Source organism: Dreissena polymorpha, chromosome 13, assembly GCF_020536995.1.
Source record: "Dreissena polymorpha isolate Duluth1 chromosome 13, UMN_Dpol_1.0, whole genome shotgun sequence".
Taxonomy (NCBI): domain Eukaryota; kingdom Metazoa; phylum Mollusca; class Bivalvia; order Myida; family Dreissenidae; genus Dreissena; species Dreissena polymorpha.
In genome coordinates, this window is record NC_068367.1 from 33,398,092 (window position 1) to 33,412,901 (window position 14,810).

Sequence of the window (14,810 nt, forward strand, 5' to 3'; positions counted from 1 at the left end):
GTTGCTCATTTACGATAGGGGTTGAGTACTCATTGATATGAAAACACTGTAAAAGTTTGAAAAAAATGAATGAAAACTGTAAATTGCATAAAGAAGCTGCATTTCACAATACTTTGAAATTCAGTAAAAGATCATAATATATTAATTGCTCTGATATTCATCATTTTCAATAGGGTTCAGTTATACTGATATAAATACTTAACAATTTTGGAAAGATTCAGACGAAAGTTGTGAAATCTTTTAAACAAGTGGAAATTGTTTATTTTGTCAAATTTAATAGAAACAATTCTGGACTTATTGCCTCGATGTTTCTCATTTTAAATGAGGTAAAAATGCTCATTGATATGAAGACAATGTAAGTTTGGAAAGAATCTGATGAAAAATGTTGACATAATCACTTACCAAGCAGTTTTTCGCTTTTATTTTTAAATTCAAAGAGACATAATTCTGGACTTATGGTCCAATATTGCTCATATAGAGTTTGGGTTGGGTCCTTATTGATAAAAAAAAACCTGTGCAAGTTTGGGAACAATCGGATGAAAATTTTTGAACTTCGAACAACGATTTCAAAATTTCTCAAATTCTAAGGAAGATAACTATGGACGTAATGGTCGGAAAATGCTAAAGGGCCCATACCACCTGGATAGTAATACGTGTCGCGCTTCGCGCTCTATATGTGGTTCTTATTAAAAAAATCCGAGGAGTGCTTGACTCTAGGAAAACGGGTTGCTGGGACACAGCTCCTCTTGATAAGCGGCATCCATAAATTTTAATAAAAATGTTCAATTGTAGTAAAATGGATTTTTAAATGTCTACATAAAATAAAGCTTTATTATATTTATTAACCTGACTAAAAAAATTGTCAGCCGCCGAACATTTCCGTTCGTGCCGGAACCCGGGATTGAACCGGGAGCCTTTAGATGATTGTTGCGTAAACAACTTCAGTCTAACGCTCTCCCAACTGAGCTATTCCGGCTGACATCATTTATGTACTGCTATTTGGTGAAGTTGTGTATAGCAATCGTTATTATAAGTCTATTAATAAACTAATACATTGTACGTTTTCGTACCACTACACCTTCCAATAAACTTTCTTGTGCGAAAGGTCGTCAAATATCGTACTACCTTGATACTCCACTAAATAAGCAAATTAGAAAAACCACAAAATAAATATATTTTGATTATGTTTTGTTTTTATACAAAACCAGAAAGTTTCGCGTATTTGCCCAGACCCTGTGATCTTTCCCCTGTGATCAGTTGTGGATCAGTTATTAATTAAAACAATTAGCTTTACATTATTGGCAATAAATGTTGTAATATATGTAATAAGCACAAATGCAGTACTTATTTACACTAATTTACACAAAAATCACCACTATGCAAGATATTCTTAAAACAAAAATATATACATTGATCCGTAAAATAACTTCTCCTCCCATAAGCGAAAAAAATGCATTACATACTAGTCGCCGCTCTCCAGAGCGACGCCAATGTCTAGTAACAAAAAACTGCAAAATACACATAACATGTTCATCACGTCAAAGTTAATAAAACACATTCATTCCCAGGAAAAATACATGTTCTTAGAGATTATATTTTATGATTTCTTTAAAAGTACAGATGAAGAAGTATGATGAACATAAAAAAGTTACTGCTTTATTGTTTTGTACTTAATCAGCCTCAGCATGAAAAAATACCCAGATTCGCTAGCCTTGCTCCTATTTTATTCTAAGCCTAACCTGTTATATTAAGATAGGGGGACTATCTGTTATTATCATAATGTCATTATATTGCAATATGCAGGGCTTACGCTGCCATTCACCAAATTAGCCAATGGCTACAACAAAGCAAATTTGGCTCAAGAAAATTATAATTAGCGACATCTGTTTTGTTTCATAAAACTGTCATAATGAAAATAATAATTTTTTTTCAGACAGGAGGAGCCCTGATATGCAAACATTCGGCTGTTAACTTTGCATAGGCTAAGCAGTGTTATTTACAAAATGTATGCAAAGTAGATGAATACTTCGTACTTGTATTTACTGTAAAAATTCAATTTATGTAAGCAACTATGTTGCTTGTTTCTCTTGATTTTCTCCTAACTCTCAATTCCTGTCTATCCCACTGCAGGACGCATGTGTTGCCATGGAAACCCCAGCCCCACCAGGGGGCCAGTGCCCCTCTAAATCCCACAATCAGTCCGTCCCGTCCCCAGACCAGCAGCTCAGAGGCCATTGGTCGATCTCGGGCGCGGTTGGAGGTGGGCGAACGGAGATTAAGCAGCGGCGACCGCACCACTGCCAGCAGCCCCGTGTGGAAACACGCCATGTCAGCCTGCGCACACGTCACGCCGCTCAATGTTGTTGTGGGCGCCACGGTTGGGTCTGTGCCGGCTGTAAAGGAGAAAGAGAAGGTTGGTAGTTTTCAGTTTTGTTAGGTTTAATAATAAGTCCCCTACCGGTGAAACCTGAGAGGGACTTATGGTTTGCGCTCTGTGTGTCTGTCACTCTGTCACACTTTTCTGGATCCTGCGATAACTTTCTTCTTTTTTTTATTAAACTTGAAACATGGACAGATGGCATTTTGTTCCTACATCAAGAATTATGGTTGCTATGGCAACAAATAGACTAGACATATTGCTGAAAATGGTGAATCCTGACGGAAGGTAGGGGACTTTTATTGCTTGGCAATAGTCTTTTTTTGTTTGTATCAGAATGTCTGTTAAATGAGTTAAGAATCAATATAAGCAGTGCTCTGGGAAAGTGGGGCTATATGCATGTGACTTAAATGTTGTCCTAGATAAGCCTGTGCAAACTGCACAATGTAATAAGGGACAACAGAACAGTTGTAGTGACTGGATTTTATTAAGAAGACTCCCTTTAAACGTAAAGATCCCTATATTACTGCATCTCTGTAAATCTCAAACCCTTTGCCAGACTCAAAATTCATCATCTATCAGCCATTGCTTAAATTACTATAAGTTATTACTATTTTATGCACAATAACTGGACCTACAGTTCAGAATTCAAGGTCACACTGACAGTTGTGATGTATATAGTAGAATAAAACTCCTTATCATGACTGTAGCTTTATCAAATATCAGGAAATATAAAGAATTGCCACACATGATTACAAGGTTTAGCTGGCATGTCACATGCAAGTTCAGTACTCAAAGGTCACATTAAAAGGTCAAAGTTCACATATGGACTCACTCGAGATTATCATAGTTTATCATAGTTTTTTCCAAATTAATTTTCAATGTATAAATCTGATCTGGAAAACAGGACTTAATGCATGTGTTTAAAGTGTCATCCCAGATTATCAGGGACAACACTTTCCGCTTTGACATAATTTTTGTTTAAAGAAAGCCTCAAATGAAAATGCAGTCAAGGCGGAAAGTGTTATCTCTGATTAACCCGTGTGACATGCATTCAGCCCTGTTTTCCCTGAGCGAGGTTAATTTTGCTTTCATCTTAATATTCAATTATTGTGATTGCTTACCCTGAGGAAGGATAAGGAGAAGATGGGCCTGATCAAGCGGCTGGCGTCTGGGGGCAAGGCCAAGAAGCGCAAGCCTGTGGACTCGGGCAGCTACCATCCCCTGGGGGACACCTCTATCAGCCACAGCAGGTGGGTGAGGTCAAAGGAGACATGTCCGATCACTGCCTAAGTCCTTAAACCATTCATGGACATGAGAGCTGTTATTCTGGAAATAATTATTGGACCTTGTTCAGTTTTACTGGCTTTGTTTAAGTGTTTGCTGATTTTTAAGAAAATCAAGAAAGTTGTGTGTTTTTGGGAAATTCTTTACAAAAATTGTTATGTTTTTTTAATGTATTGTCAGAAGTAAGGTAGTAAAAGTGACATCTTAAACATATGTTATAGTTATTTACATTTGATAGTGTAGTTTCACTACATGCACAAGTGTATAAGTTACTTGTGAATGTGTAAAAAGTTTGGTACATAATGTATATGATCTTGCACAAGTCACTTAAGAAATGATATTACACATATCAATTTGAACGGCCACCGGAAAAACTTTGCGAAACCGAAATTTCGCAAACTTAAGTAACCTTTTTCTTGAAGATTTGCTTATTTGTGATAAAGTATAAGATAAAAGTCTTACTTGTGATTAATAATTGGTTAGTTTTGCTTAAATAACGCATTTTCTTCACTATGAACTTTATTTGCAAAGTTGGGATACCCATGGGATTTTTGAATATCCCATGGGATTTTTCTTTTCCCATGGGATTTTCGGTTTTCCCATGGGATTTTTCTCCAGCTTTTTTATGGGAGAAAAAATCCCATGGGATTTTCAAAAAAATAAAACACGTTCGTTTAGGCTATATTATCGATTTAAAGATTTGTTAAAGCATTTGTGCTTATTTTCGTTCAATTTTCGTTGATAGAAAAAAAATCCCATTTTTTTATGGGAAAAAAAATCCCATGAGATTTTTTTCTGATTTTTAGAGATTTATTCATGTAACGTTCAGAAACACTACATTTTAACAAATGTTGAACAATTCTCGCGATTTTAACGCGTTAAATCGTGTTTTAATTTTATTTTTAAATCCCATGGGATTTTTTTAGGTATAAGTTTCTAAAAGCTATATAATAATAATAATAATAATAATAATAATAATAATAATAATAATAATAATAATAATAATAACAATAATAATCGTGCTCAATATGAGTAATTTGTACTTTTAAGCGACTAACATTTTTATTCGAGCCGATCGTCGAGTCCGAATGGTGAGAATGACAGCAATTTACCAGTACAAATAAATCTCACTTGTGTAGAGAACGCTACCGTACTATACAAATAATTTTGATAACAATTAATATCATTTCTCGACTGAAAATGAAAAGAGTATGAATATTGATGTCAGCAATATGATAAATATTGACAAAATGGAAAACCTTGACAATAATTCCGTGTCGAATACGCATTGGATTATAGCAATCAAATTCATATAAGCATTGATAAGATAATATGCGAAAATGGGTCTTATGTCATATACGGCCAGCGTAGCTCCATTCCGTATTGTTCGGTATTAAGTCACGTCAAGTTTCGTGGTCGAATTATAGCATGATAATTATTTTCACATTACGCGAATCATTTGAGTTTCCCTATATATATTGTATAAAAATTTATGTTACACTATTGTGCGATGATGAAAATTGTTTGGATTTTTCGAAACACGCTTTCCTGATTGTGTTAATATAAGCTATGCATTACCGAATGCGGTTGACGGTTAACACAGATCAAATAGAATGAGATAACCGTTATATAATGATGGAACACACAAAATGCAAGAGCGCCCAATATTTATTATTCTATTTGATATACATGTATACACACATCGGCCATCTTCATATAGTTTCACAGTCTTTTAAAAGACATATTCAATGTTGCGTCAACTTCACGAACTAAGAGAATGTTTAAGTGTTTTTTTGTTTTTTATTCCACGTTATACACAGTTGCAGTATTTCATTGTCTGGTGAAAACAATTGTTCCTCTCAATATTTATATCACATATGCTGTCGATTTGATTTCATCAGAATAAGTCAGCGAACACTCAGAAAAAAACCTGAAAACAGTGAAAATTATCCACTATACTATTCATTTTTCGATCATAGACGTTTTTGTTTTAATATTGGGATAAAAACAAAAAACAATCAGTGATTTGATTCTGATTATTGTGAAATGAGAAATAATTATTATTCCAGCCCAAAAAGTACACACCATATACATAACATAATTGATTTGGTAAACAATAATTCGAGAACATAATAAATATCATGCGAAAAATATAAAATAATGGAACATTTTACATTTTATATCGTTTATATATGTGTATATCTAATTAGTGTGCATAGTGAATGTTTTAAGATTTTTGGTACAAAAAAGGTGTATTATTTTAAAGATTTGCACTAATCTTAATAGATTAAATTCAAATCAATTCAATAAACGATGACAAATTCAATAGTAATACTTCTGGATACTTCTGGATAACACTTTAATCGGCTTAGCAAATCGACTAGGTTAAAATATGTTTCTTTTCTGCAAATACACGTTAATATTTAACCCAACAATACAGTCACTTATAACCTTTTCCAGACGCGGCACGTCTACGGTACATAGTTTACGGTGACACTGTGCATATGATGAAAATGCACTAATTTAACGAAGTACCTGCGCAGGCGTAAAAATAATTACACCAAACATATATCCACGATGGAGACACGATATTGTATTATATTATATTATATAATATTTTAGTATATTATAGTATATTATAGTATATTATAGTATAGTATAGTATAGTATAGTATAGTATAGTATAGTATAGTATAGTATAGTATGGTATGGTATGGTATGGTATGGTATGGTATGGTATGGTATGGTATGGTATGGTATGGTATGGTATGGTATGGTATGGTATGGTATGGTATGGTATGGTATGGTATGGTATGGTATGGTATGGTATGGTATGGTATGGTATGGTATGGTATGGTATGGTAGAGTAGAGTAGAGTAGAGTAGAGTAGAGTAGAGTAGAGTAGAGTAGAGTAGAGTAGAGTGGAGTGGAGTGGAGTGGAGTGGAGTGGAGTGGAGTGGAGTGGAGTGGAGTGGAGTGGAGTGGAGTGGAGTGGAGTGGAGTGGAGTGGAGTGGAGTGGAGTGGAGTGGAGTGGAGTGGAGTGGAGTGGAGTGGAGTGGAGTAGAGTAGAGCAGAGCAGAGCAGAGCATAGCATAGCATAGCATAGCATAGCATAGCATAGTATATATAAAATTGTGCGTACAATTAATTTTGGTTTTTCGTTTTGATGGCCTATCTGACAGCATATTCACAGAAAAAGACGATAAAGCCTACGTGATATGAAATCATACTCATTGTTTACTTTGCGAAAATTATAATATAATAGATATACAATATACCACAATTGTATCGTATCGTAACGAAGAGCTTTGATCTTGGTGATCGTGTTGATCGTTGAATTTCATTGACCGCATTGACATGTGTTCGTGTGCGGTTGCAAAACAGCGAGGACATAGAAAAAGCATATTTAAAAACCCATTTTTCTCAATTGGAACGCTCTTAACGGACCTATGTTATCGTAAACGGGTGACGCATGGACTTTTGTGTCAGAATAGATCACAAACGGGCGCAAAGCAATTTATCTTCACGGATGGACTGACTTCGCATCGTACCAAAGTCTAAACAATCAAATAAAGTCCACGATCAGTAATGTGTTGTTCGTAAAAGAAATTACGACAGTAGAAACATAGCACTTTAGAGAGACCACAATCTGGTTCATTTTATCAATCGTTGCGTCCTTGGCGGACAAAATATTTTGAAAAACAACAAAGCATAAAACAAGAAAACACAAAGTTCTTCAAAGGCGTGTTTCAATCTCAAATACACATTATCGACAGTAGTTCCAGTCAAGGACAATACTTCAGTCAGCACACTAGAGATCAAAATTGAGGATATTAATGTTTATTCAGGAATGTCAATTGTTTACAATCTGGAAAATAAAACCGTGAGTCTGGGAAAGTAGGTTCCTTACAGGGATGAAAGGGAGATCAGCCGCCCGAGCCGTGGCTAATTGTTTTATTGTAGTCTTCTAGTTGCTATTCCTTGTGAGTACATGCGGAATTTTATGCATGTGCATATGTCATTTTATAAAAAAAATGACAATGTAATTTACAACGTCAAAAATAAATTAAATCGTCGAACCATATCGTATCGGACAATGAATGTCCGAAAACATATTGAGATACGTCTTTTGCGCATAAAATGAAATATGCATGTCGTTTGACTGAAGAAAATTAAAACCAGTCACCAGTAATCTAGCAAATGAGCAATATATATATATATATATATATATATATATATATATATATATAATATGGTAAACATAGCGTTTACAATGCGCTACTGCAGTGATTTAATTTGCTTATCGATCATTTTAATTTTCAAGATGGCGGATATTTGCAATTGTAAGATTTTCGAAAAGTAGCGAAGAGGTTTCGTCAGTTAATGTTCATGTCCGTGACGGCAGCTAATTTATCAGAAATCAATAATAAAAGACCAGGGTAAATCGGTGTCAACATCATTTCTTGTCAAATGATCGCGCACTCGAACGAATTTGTCACTACGCCCCAATCCCCTTTAACATTTACATTGATCTCAAAATCGATCCTTGACGGCTCAAATACGATTTCCGGAATAATTTTGACTATTGACACCCCTTAATTATAAAAATGATCTTTCGAATAAAAAAGACACGCTATATTGTAACAAAATACTAACAGTTTAAAATAGTTAAACGTTGTCATTTTATAAAATAATTAAGTCTTATTCGTGATTTCAGCGACTGACATCGGGAGCGGCCGGTCGTAGACAAATACACTTTACCGCTACCGTGTACATGTACATGTATATTGAATATCTTGAAAAATAGTAATTTCAAAGCGTGAAATAATATTTAATTTTGAGTATGTTTATTTTTTCATGTTTTTTTTTGTATTGCTCAGATGTTAAGTGTTTCTTTGCAAAATACCAGCATCGGAAAATTGCAGAAGAACTAAGGTTAAGACTATCCCAATGAGCTTTTATGAACTCCGGCCGTGGTAAATAAAAAGTTCTTTCAAAAAGATCAGTAATACTTGACGTTGATGTTTAAGAAATATTTTGTTGTTGTTTCTCATATACATATGGTGCCTGTTATATGCTATTGGATGTTATGTAGATTGTATAATATATTATATTACATAAAGCTTACTTACACAAAAACTAAAACTAAAAGTGCAGCTAAACTTATAGCGGGGATTTCGGTAATTCTACATTCGCCCGCCTAGTACCGAAATCCCCATATTTACGCCTTAAAGGGTCAATAGGTCATCGGTATGAATGGTTTTTGACTTCACATGAATGTTAAGGTGCAAAAAATGATATTAATGTTAATTATTAAGCACTCTTGACAGCATTAAGTTGCCTCTCAGTGGGGATTTCGGTAATTCTACACAAGAACTTAAACGCGCGCCGGTACCGAAATCCTGCTGTACAAACCTTCAAGTGTCAACAAAATTATTATAGTGTGGTTTTTTTTTCATTAGCAACCAGTAACATGTATTATCTCCCATTCGGTTACTTCTTTTGGAAAATAATTAGCGGGGATTTCGGTACTGCTACACTCGTACGTCCAGAGCCGAAATCACCCATGTTTACGCCAATCCCCCATATTACGCCTTAAAGGGTCTATATGTCATTATGTTTGGGTTTTGGCTTTGCAGTAATGTTTATTTGCACACAATCATATTAGTGTTAATCATTAAAACACTCTTATCAGAATATTTTTTCCATTATTAAATAGTTTATTAATGTAAAATGTGTAAACGAATGTAAAAAAAGGAAAATGTACATTTAAAACATTGGTTACACAAAAGTATATGTAAATATAACATGACATAGTAATAATAAGTCTTCAGAAAGTATTTTCCAAACAAATCAGATGAAACAAATGATATCGTACTACCTTATTTACAATATGCTATACACTTTTGCAATTTAGTAATCAATGTTTAATCAACGCATAAATCAGCATATGTTGCCTCTTAGCGGGGATTTCGGTAATTCTTAACAAGCACATAAACCCGCGCCGGTACCGAAATCCCCGCTGTACAAACCTTCAAGTGTAAAAAAATACTGATTTAGGTTTAAATAAAGGGCACAATAGTATTTTTGGCCACCGAAAAGCACGTCCGCGTCAACAAAACGATTGAAATTATGTCAGAAACCCAGCTTTTCATTGTATATATTGCAATACACCATCGGCCGCCGAGAGCGGAATACTGCGCTTGGCCGCTAATCAATGTGTATTGCATAAAATTAAATGTCAATTTTCGATTTTATTACAAAAATAAACACTGCTATTTTATAAATATGTCAAGCACGTACACTTAACAAAAAAATCGATATATCTTTATGTAATGTAGAAAAGTAAAGCGCTTTATATATAACAATGTTTTATAATGTCTCTCTGGTTGAGTAAAAAAAACTAAACAAAACCATGTAGAACATATAATATGTTTTCATAATTAAAAAAATATTTAATGATGCACGTGATGTTTTATAATTGTTATAAGTTCACGTGTCATTGAACGAGTTAAGGGAAAGATGCGAATTAAATTACACATAATTAAAAACTGATACTATACTGTCAGCTTGATTTATAAATTGTGTTCCATCGCGCCAATATATTCATTGTTCCATGAAATTGTGTATAAAAGCAAAACGATTATAATTATGTCAGAAATCCTGCTTTTCACATGAAATGATCTTTAACACTTTATTTATTCCAATCAGGTAAATAACAAATACAATAATAGGGGAAGTCTATACTGTGTATTAGCAACCTGTTGTGGTGATCCCTATTTTATCCGCTCAATACACATCCACCTGGCTACTGTACAGAAAAAATTAGATTTACTTCCAAAATAACTGATTTCATTAATTGCTTACTTGTTGTCTACATTTTAAATTAACAACGATAAAAGATCAACATCACCGTTACACAATTATTAAGTTCACAGTAATCTGTACTTTAAATAGAGATAGCCTAATTAAAGACGGTGCTAATAAAGAACAAAGCGTGAATGTGGATATTAAGAAATAAGATCCTTTTTTGCATGACACTGGCAGTATATCATTTTATCTTATATGAATAAGCCACATTTAAGACATGGATAAAATTAAAATAAGACACATTTGCACCTTTCATGTCTTGAAAAAAAAATAAGCACGCAGTCACATATAAATAAGATACATTGAAGACACAGAAAAAATAAATAAGACACATTTGCATCTTTCATAAAATTTTCTTAAAAAAAACATGTGAAACTGAAGAAAAACATTTATTACTGACACATTACTCTAAAAGTCGACTAACAACTTAAGTTCAAAGAGGGATTTACAATTAAATAAGATCCATTTTCGCATGATGCTGGTTGTAGAGCAACCAATACATTTCTTACTGACACATTATTCTAAAAGTCGACAGGCAACATAAATTCAAAGAGGGAACCACAACTAAATAAGATCAATTTTCGCATGATACTGGTTGTTTAGCAAGTAGTCACATATTAATTACAGCTTGCATAAGTTGCAATAATTTTGTTAAGTGCGCGTGCCACTGAACGTTGCGTTAAGCGAGAGTGTTGTCATTTTGTTAGTTTTATATTTTGGTATTATGTATGATTATTGCTTGTTTTGAATTTGAAATAAACGCTTACTGGCAAATAAGCATCGTCTTAATTTTAATACAAATAATGAACATTTGACATACAAAATGTCCAATAACATACCGGCAATAACATTATATATATGTTAATTTCTTTGCATGTTTATACCGAAATTATAGCTGACATCGGGAGTTAGGGAAATTTTGTGACACACTTTAACACATCAAACATGCATGATAGTTCTTTTTTCATATGATATCCCCCTGGCTGCTTACCGGTGTATTGATGCAGTTGATAACGAGCACCCCGCCGGGACTACAGTAGGGTGCTAATACACACGTGTATCGTGTTCAATACCCGATCCATGCTACAACGTGTAAGAACGGGAATTTCGGTAATTCTACCTTTTAAGGCTCGGATATCGAAATCACCGTTACTCCGATAAACGATCATAATTAGGCTTATGTATGAAGTGAAAGGACAGTTGAAAGTTTCCATTTTGCACGTTAATGATTCTGATAATATGGTGACAAAGGCAGCAGTCCTATGTAGTATTGTTTTTGACCGGAGAGTAGAGTAGCGTGATCTGTGTCGGTGTTGGGCGCTCTGAGGGCGCAATCCGGCTACATAGGTACATAGGAACCTCTTGTGGCTATAGTCCATGGATCGGGTTCGGCAGACAGGGAACATGTAAATTTTTATATGTATGTTTTATACCTTAATTACCTAAACGTATATTTATCCTGGTAACTCATTTACTGAGGTTTGAGTTAGTCGCAATGATTGTAGATACGTTGTACTATATTTAGTAAGTAGTTGGAGGACGAGTGGCACGGGCACGCGCTTTATTATCACTTATGCAAGGACCGCGTTTTGTTTATATACGTATTTTTGATATTCCGATAGGCTTAAGGGAGGTAATTTATCCAAGTAAAACGCGAGATTTTTTGCGATGCCTTTTTATAACTCTTGTTAGATTAATTACATACGAATATACAGCTAAATTTAGGATGATTTTTACTAGATTTTATTTTCGGAGAAAGATATATTGAGATTTTGATATTCCATAGAATGCGAGTTTCCATATATATTTTCTATTGCAGGGGAGGTAATTTAAAATGTTAAAGTCTCCGAATTGGTCTTTGTTGTATCTATTTACGTTTATTTTCAAGCTAATGGCGATTAAAAAATTAATTATTAGTAGTATGTGATCACATGGATATTGGTACGGATATATCGTGTTCATATAATTGTTACTACATCCATTTCATTCATCATTCAGGTCGGGCTACACAAATCTCGTGAAGAGGCCAGTAGGACCTGTAAACAAAAAAGAAAAAAGTAGGACCTGTAAACAAACTCTGATACACACACTCTTCACTCATCGTGGCGCTCTCGCATGTCTGAGGCGATATATAAGACCGATGTCATATATAATACTGTATTCGCTGGTATTTTCGGTTAATATGTTAGATTGCTTAGGACACAATGAATCTATTGTATTTATATTTAATCGAAGTGAGCTCATTGTTGTTTCTGGCGGTATTCAATTTCTGGTAATAGTTTCGCGATTAAAGACGTCGGTTCTCGGTTAGGAGTTAGGTGTGGAATGTTCTTATTTGTTAATGTGCCAAGTGCTTAAAGGCGGTTTATCGCACTTTATTAGTCGGCGTTTCAAGAGAATGGGTAATAAATGCAAATCAGTAGGTGCTTAGAAGACTTAAGTACGGCAAGAACCACAGCTCACTCTGCTAGGAACGATTACCACTGCCTGTCTGCAGCAGACGACAAATGATTCTGCTCTAGCAGTGAATGTATATACCAGCTTGTAAACGCCATTGACCAGTCTAGTGTTTATCATTAAAAAATGTACATAATGGCTGCTTTCATGGAAAACGGGGCTTAATGCACGTCAAATAAGATTAGCCTGTGCACAATGATAAGCATATGCAATGCGAACAAGCTAATCAAGGACGACAACAGCGAACAACTTCAGTGCCTTCAGCGCTTTGATTTATAATATACATTATGTCCTATGTTATATGGCGTATAGCTGCTAATATATGTGTGTATAAAATATGTTAACCGTCTTTATTTTTTAAATAAATGAAATCATACTGAAACTCTACGAATTGAGGATTTACATGTTTTTATGAGCTGTAAAAGATTATTACAAACAACAATTATTATCTTTTTTAATGCAGACACTTCAAAAGACTGTGGGTGCGGACCCAAGATCCTGCGATAAATCAGGGACCTATACAAACAAAGGGATTAGCAACCTCGCGATATCCCGTTACAGCACGCAAAATAAACCGGTGCGCGAGATCAGGGACCTATACTTTAATCTCGATCGATTGGTCCCGGTGTAGCGATAATAAACCGGTGCGCGAGATTTGATAATCTCGATCGATTGGTCCCTGTGTAGCGATAATGCGGCTACACGATATCGATTGCGAGGGATTTCGCTTATTTAACGCGTTACGTTTTTTCGGATTCAAATTATATTATGTTAAATAAACAAGTACCTATTCGTTTAATTGTTGCGTTGTTGATCTCAAAATCAATCATTAATTAGTCTTATTATTACGCAGTATGTCAAATGGGCACCCAATTATCGGACTCTTTGATGAATATTAATTGCCGGTTGTTTCGCCAGGGTTAAATTGCCGTTGTTTATCGCACGTATGTGCATGTAAAAAAGACCGGTCTTTTAATAGAATTAAAATGTTACCATGTTTTGTTTAAAATAGCAACATTATCAAGACATGTTAAGTGCAAACAACTCAAAATGTATAATTGTTCTTTTAACCTCCGACGCAGCAAATTTTCGAATGTCATTTTGAAATTTATTTGGACTCCCTTAAGTCATAGTGAACGTTGGAATTCATGGAATTTACTGAAAATGTCTTCTAAACATAAAAATTTCCTTTTATGGGATGACGACATAGATTTAGATTTGGTATAAGGTTATTATACTGATGATGAGGCAAACAATAAATCGCAAGCAAGCACGAAAGAGCTGTGCTATATTTGTCCTGTTTGTGGTGCGGAGTATAAAAGTGTATCAGGATTTTGTTTGTATAGGTCCCTGGATAAATCAAACGGAAAGGTATTTTAGGTACTTAAGCTACGTTGATGAAACTCGGACATTGTTGACGCCCTGTCTTCAATAAATACTGTTTTTGAGTGAGGTAAAACTTACAAGTGTATTTGTTAGCCAATTGACGTGTATCGTGGTATTTTGAAATTATTTTTAAAATAACTGGGCTAAGCATTGGTTTCGGTAGAAAAGTACTGCAACAATTTCGCTAGATTTGAACACATTTTAACACACACTCCGCATTATGATATTTTGATTCAATTTTTCATATTTATACCAAGTGAGTTTTCATTTGACCGCCTTGCGGATACAGATCCATTAGCATGTGCTTGTGTATTATAATAACAATTAATGAGTTAATTTACTACTTACAGTATCGTTATTTTCATCAACATCATCGTTTTCATCGTTATCATCATCATCATCATCAACATCATCATCATCATCATCATCATC

General features: G+C 34.5%; 1 non-coding gene across 1 annotated transcript; it reads right to left on the bottom strand.

The window, feature by feature from the left end:
* Positions 1-886: 886 nt before the first annotated feature.
* Trnaf-gaa (transfer RNA phenylalanine (anticodon GAA)) lies at positions 887-976 on the bottom strand. The gene is given in 2 exon segments: positions 887-922; positions 940-976. It is a non-coding gene; the product is annotated as a tRNA-Phe (tRNA).
* Between the last annotated feature and the right edge of the window lie 13,834 nt (positions 977-14,810).